Source organism: Phaseolus vulgaris, chromosome 4 (assembly GCF_000499845.2).
Source record: "Phaseolus vulgaris cultivar G19833 chromosome 4, P. vulgaris v2.0, whole genome shotgun sequence".
Lineage (NCBI taxonomy): Eukaryota > Viridiplantae > Streptophyta > Magnoliopsida > Fabales > Fabaceae > Phaseolus > Phaseolus vulgaris.
This window is the reverse complement of record NC_023756.2, coordinates 21,520,455-21,526,454: the sequence shown is the minus strand read 5'-3', so window position 1 is coordinate 21,526,454 and position 6,000 is coordinate 21,520,455.

Here is a 6,000-nt window from a genome sequence, read left to right as displayed (position 1 = left end):
AGCTCCCAACCAGCGGGTGGAGAGGCTCAGCAGCACGAGATGCCTACTCACGGGGAAATCCACACCATTGCAGGAGGTTTCTCGGGTGGTGGATGCACCGCATCACAGAGGAAGAGGTATGCGAGGTCTATGATGACGGTGGATATGTTTGAAGACCACTCGCCGGATGTGGACATTACGTTCACCAAGCAGGATCTTCGGGACGTTGTGCCTCATGACAACGATCCCATAGTCATCTCGTTGATCACGGCAGGAAGAAAGGTCCACAGGGTTCTGGTGGACCAAGGAAGCTCGGCAGACGTGATGTTCTGGCCGACTTTCACGCAGTTGGAGCTACCCCTTGACCAGCTGAGGCCCTATGGAGGGTGTTCGTATGGTTTCGCTGGTGACCAGGTGGAGGTCAGGGGGTACATCGAGTTGAGGACTACGTTTACAGATGAGGCGGGTTCGAGAACAGAGAAAATCAAATACCTTGTCGTAAACGCTCCTTCAGCATACAACATTCTGCTGGGAAGACCCACGCTCAACAGAATAGGCGCTATACCGTCGACCCGGCACATGAAGGTGAAGTTGCCGTCTATGGAGGGGGTGGTGATCACCATCAAATCCGACCAGAAAGAAGCGAAGAAGTGCTATGAGAATAGCCTGAAAAACAAGAGGTCGGTGAGTTACGTGACAACCACCCCGCCTCCTGGTGTGAAGCCCAGATCGACGGTAATAGAAGAGACCACCGGAAGAGACGTGGTGATGGTGGATGCTGAGCTGGGGGAGGGGAACGCCGGTCTGGAGGAAGAAGAGGTGAGGAATCGCCCTGAGGAAGCGAGGGAGCTGGGAATCGCCAGGGCGGTGATCGCCAGAGAAACCAGGCCAAAACCTGTCGAGCAGTGGCTCGAGAGAGAGATCGGAGGAAAGATCTTCAAGCTGGGAAGATCTCTGGAGGTCGAGCTCCAGGACCAGATCGCCAAGGTGATAGAGCGGCATCTGGATGCGTTTGCATGGTCCGCTTCGGACATGCCCGGGATCGATCCCGACTTCTTGTGCCATCATTTGGCGATGGACAACTTGGTGAGACCAGTGCGGCAAAGGAGAAGAAAGTTCAACGAGGAGAGGAGGCAGGCGATCAAGGACGAAACACAGAAACTCCTCGCTGCAGGCCACATCAGGGAAGTCCAGTACCCTGAGTGGCTAGCCAATGTCGTGCTGGTGAAGAAGAGCAACGGAAAATGGCGCATGTGCGTCGACTTCACCGATTTGAACAAGGCTTGCCCAAAGGATTCGTACCCTTTGCCAAGCATAGACGCCCTGGTGGACAGTGCTGCAGGGTGTAAGTTGCTGAGTTTTCTGGATGCCTTCTCGGGGTACAACCAGATCAAGATGCATCCCATGGATGAAGAGAAGACTGCCTTCATGACCGAGAGATCGTGCTACTGCTACAAGGTGATGCCGTTTGGGCTGAAGAACGCGGGGGCCACGTACCAGAGGTTGATGGATCGAGTACTTGCACCCATGCTGGGAAGGAATGTGCAAGCGTACGTGGATGACATGGTCGTGACCTCGCCAGAGAAAAGCAAGCACGTTGCAGACTTGGAGGAGTTGTTCACTACGATCGCCAAGTTTAGGTTGAAGCTGAATCCGGAGAAGTGCATCTTTGGCGTGGAGGCTAGAAAGTTCTTGGGTTTCCTCTTAACTGAGAGAGGAATAGAAGCCAACCCGGACAAGTGTGCCGCCATCTTGGCGATGAGGAGCCCTGCCACCGTGAAGGAAGTACAGCAGCTTACAGGTCGGATGGCTGCCCTGTCTCGCTTTATGTCAGCTAGCGGAGAGAAGGGTCATCCATATTTTCAATGCTTAAGGCGTTATAACAAGTTTGCCTGGACGAAGGAATGTGAAGAAGCCTTCGTCAAGCTGAAGGAGTATCTGGCGAGCCCGCCGGTTTTGTGCAAATCACTGGTGGGAACCCCTCTCAGGTTGTATTTTGCTGTAACTGAGAGGGCGGTGAGTGCGGTGCTCGCCCAGGATCAAGATCAGGCTCAAAAGCCAATTTATTTTGTTAGTAAGGTACTCCAGGGCCCCGAAACGAGATATCAGGCCCTGGAGAAGGCTGCGCTGGCTGTGGTATTTTCGGCGAGGAGGTTGTGCCACTATTTTCATAGCTTCACGATACTGGTGATGACCGACCTCCCCATCCAGAAGGTCTTGAAGAAGCCCGACGTTGCGGGAAGGATGGTGAAGTGGGCGGTGGAGCTGTCGGAGTTTGATATTAAGTATGAGCCCCGAGGTCCGATTAAGGGACAGATCTTCGCAGATTTCGTGGTTGAGCTCTCATCTGAAGCGACACGAGTTGAAGGGAATGACTTCCGTTGGGTGCTTTCAGTGGACGGATCGTCGAACCAGCAAGGTAGCGGTGCTGGTGTCATCTTGGAAGGACCCAACGGCGTGCTGATCGAACAATCCTTGAGGTTTGCCTTCAAGGCCAGCAACAATCAAGCAGAGTATGAGGCGCTGATCGCCGGTATCTTGCTGGCCAAGGAGATGGGAGCCAGGGTGCTGATGGCAAAGAGCGACTCGCTGCTAGTCACGGGGCAAGTAACAGGCGAGTTCCAGGCTAAAGATCCACAAATGGCGGCTTACCTAGAGTATGTACAGGAATTGAAGAGTTCCTTTGCCTCCTTTGAAGTGGTGCATGTGCCCAGATAGCAGAATGCCCGAACTGACTTGCTAGCTAAGCTCGCCAGTTCAGGAAAGGGGGGTAGGCAGAGGACGGTGATTCAAGAAACTCTGAAGACGCCGAGAGCATTTGTGGCAGATCACCTGGTTCTTCAGATAAGCAAGTCGACGGAGAAAACGGCGAGGAGTCATAGATCCCTGACTCAAGAGACCTTGAGGTCGCCGAGAATAAGAGCATGTCGGGGGGAGAGGGTGAACATGACGCAGGTCTGCGCTACGCATGAGCCAGACACCTGGGTGACGCAGTACAAACGATGCTTGGCGGATGGCCTTCTCCCGCTGGATCCGACAGAGGCTAGGAAGATAAAGAAGAATTCTAGCAAGTTCACAATGATTGACGGCGAGTTGTACAGGTTTGGGTTCACTCACCCACTCCTGGAATGTGTGCATGGCGAGAAATGTACGAGAATTATGGCAGAGCTCCATGAAGGGATATGCGGAAGCCACGTCGGGGGTCGAGCTCTGGCCGCAAGGACTCTCCGTGCAGGTTACTACTGGCCAACAATGAAAGAAGATTGCAAGAGGTATGCGCAGTGCTGCAAGCAATGCCAGCAGCACGCCGATTGGCACAAGGCACCTCCCGAGGAGTTGAAGTCGATTTACAGTCCTTGGCCGTTTCATACTTGGGGAATCGACATCATGGGACCATTCCCGCTGGCGATCAGGCAAATGAAGTACTTGGTGGTGGCGATTGAATATTTCACCAAGTGGATCGAAGCAGAACCAGTGGCCCAGATCACCGCACACAAGATCGAAGGTTTCGTGTGGAAGAACATTGTGTGCCGGTTTGGTGTGCCCAAGCGCCTAGTGTCGGACAATGGGACTCAGTTTGCAAGTCACCTGTTGAAGAAGTTGTGCGAAGGGGTGGGAATTCAACAAGTGTTTGCATCCGTCGAGCACCCTCAGACGAATGGCCAAGTAGAGTCAGCCAATCGGGTGTTGCTAAGAGGTTTGAAGAGAAGGCTAGAGAAAGCCAAAGGAAGTTGGGCTGAGGAGGTGCCCCATATAGTCTGGGCGTACCACACCACCGAGCAGTCAGGAACCCATGAGACCCCGTTCAGCTTGGTCTATGGGTGCGACGCAATGATTCCAGTGGAGATCCAGGAGAGCTCGCCGAGATTCCAGAACTTCGTGGAGGAAGACTCGAATGAGGAGAGAAGGTTGAACCTGGATCTACTGGATGAGGTCAGGGAAGAGGCGAGATTAAAAGCTGAGGCGGTGAAGAGAAGGATTGAACGAAGATATAACTCGAAGGTGATGCCGAGACAGTTCAGAGAGGGCGACCTGGTGATGAGGAAAGCCCACCAGTACGAGATGGAGAATAAGCTGTCGCCTAAGTGGACGGGACCGTTCAGAATAACCAAGGCGCTCGGGAACGGCGCCTACTGCTTAGAAACATTGGAAGGAGGGGCGATTCCTCGTACTTGGAACGCCACGCACCTCAAGTTATATTACAGTTAAGAACTTTGTAAGTAAAGACAAACACGAAGTTATATCACAATGTTTCTGTTAAAACAGTTTGGAGGGGGCACTCTTTTTTCCCTAAGGAGGGTTTTTAATGAGGCCACCCAATAAAGAAGAGTTTTCGAAGCTTAAAGTTGTTTTAGATTGCATGCTTGTTGTTTTCCGAAAGTTTTGAAGAAAGACCTTGTCACTTATATGTGATTTAAGGCAAGTTAAAGATATGTTGCATGCTTTCTAAAAGGTTTCTAAGTCCTCATCGTCTTTCGGCGATTGGAGGCACCAGTTAAAGTTAAAGTCCTCATCGTCTTTCGGCGATTGGAGGCACCAGTTAAAGTTAAAGTCCTCATCGTCTTTCGGCGATCGGAGGCACCAGTTAAAGTTAAAGACCTCATCGTCTTTTGGCGATCGGAGGCACCAGTTAAAAGACCTCAACGCCCTCGCGCGTTCTGAGGCGAGATAAAGACCTCCTCGCCGTCGAGCGAGTGCAGGCGAGGAAGAGTGAAAAGTCCTCAGTGTTTCTGGGGGGGAGAAGATGTAACCCCTGGGGCAATGTAGAGGCACCAGTGAAAAGTCCTCGGTGTTTCTGGGGGGGAGAAGATGTAACCCCTGGGGCAAGGTAGAGGCACCAGCAAAAAGTCCTCAGTGTTTATGGGGGAGAGGAGATGTAACCCCTGGGGCAATGTAGAGGCACGAGTTAAAGACCTTCTCGTCGATGAGCGAGTTCAGGCGAGTTAAAGACCTTCTCGTCGATGAGCGAGTTCAGGCGAGTTAAAGACCTTCTCGCCGATGAGCGAGTTCAGGCGAGTTAAAGACCTTCTCGCCGATGAGTGAGTTCAGGCAAGATAAAATCCTTCTCGTCTCGAACGAGTTCAGGTATGGTGTAAAGGGTGGAAGAAGTTTGGAGGGTGGCTAAGGTAGGTTCGAAGAGAACGCCTAGCCACCCGATCTCTTGTTCTGAAGCTCAGGGAGGTAGAGAAGGATCCGAAAGGCGCCCCTACCCCCAGATAAAGGAACAATGGCCAAGTTGAGAAAGCAAGAGGAAGCTGATATCGCCAAGAGTCTTTGGCGACCAGGAGAAATTCAAGCAATGGCAAGAAAGTCAAAGACCCGTTTTGATAAAGCAGATCAGATGAGTGGTGTCTTAAGCCATTAGTTGAGTTGAAGTTCGTTATTTGAAGAGCGATTTTACGCTAAGGTTCATTACCTTGAAATTACAAGTTGTTAGAGTGTTATTGTTCGAAAGTCGGCGGTTCGAAGCAGTTAAGTATACATTTGCGCTTACGAAATTATTAAGTTAATTTTTTTTTAAGAAAATTGTACAAAGAGAGATGAAGCAGACAAAGAAGTTATAAGAAGAAGCACAAAGACTTTATCATAAAGTAAACATCAGTTCAAGGTACATATACAGAGAAAAGGAAAAGTCTATTACAATTATGTCTAAAGGAGAGAGCATAAAAATCGTGGATGAAGGGAAGCAATCAATCTTCAGAGGGAACAACCTTCCCGTCCACCACCTCATTGTTAAGAGACACCATGGTAAGATCCAAGTCGGGGTACAGGCAGGCGAACTGTTCCCGGGCGGCCTCGAATCCAGCAGCAAGAATCTGGGCAGAGCTCAGCTCAAGTTCTTCGATCTGTTTCTTTAGCCCCTCGTTCTGCTGCTTCAGCTCTTCAGCTTGTTTCTTCAGTTCTTCAATGGTTTCCCGAGCTTGAAGAAGGTCTTCAGCAACCTTCTTGGATTCTGCGTGCACCTGGGCCAGTTCTGCGGCGGTCTTCCCGTTTTCTTCGTTGGCTTCAGCGAGCTTGGCC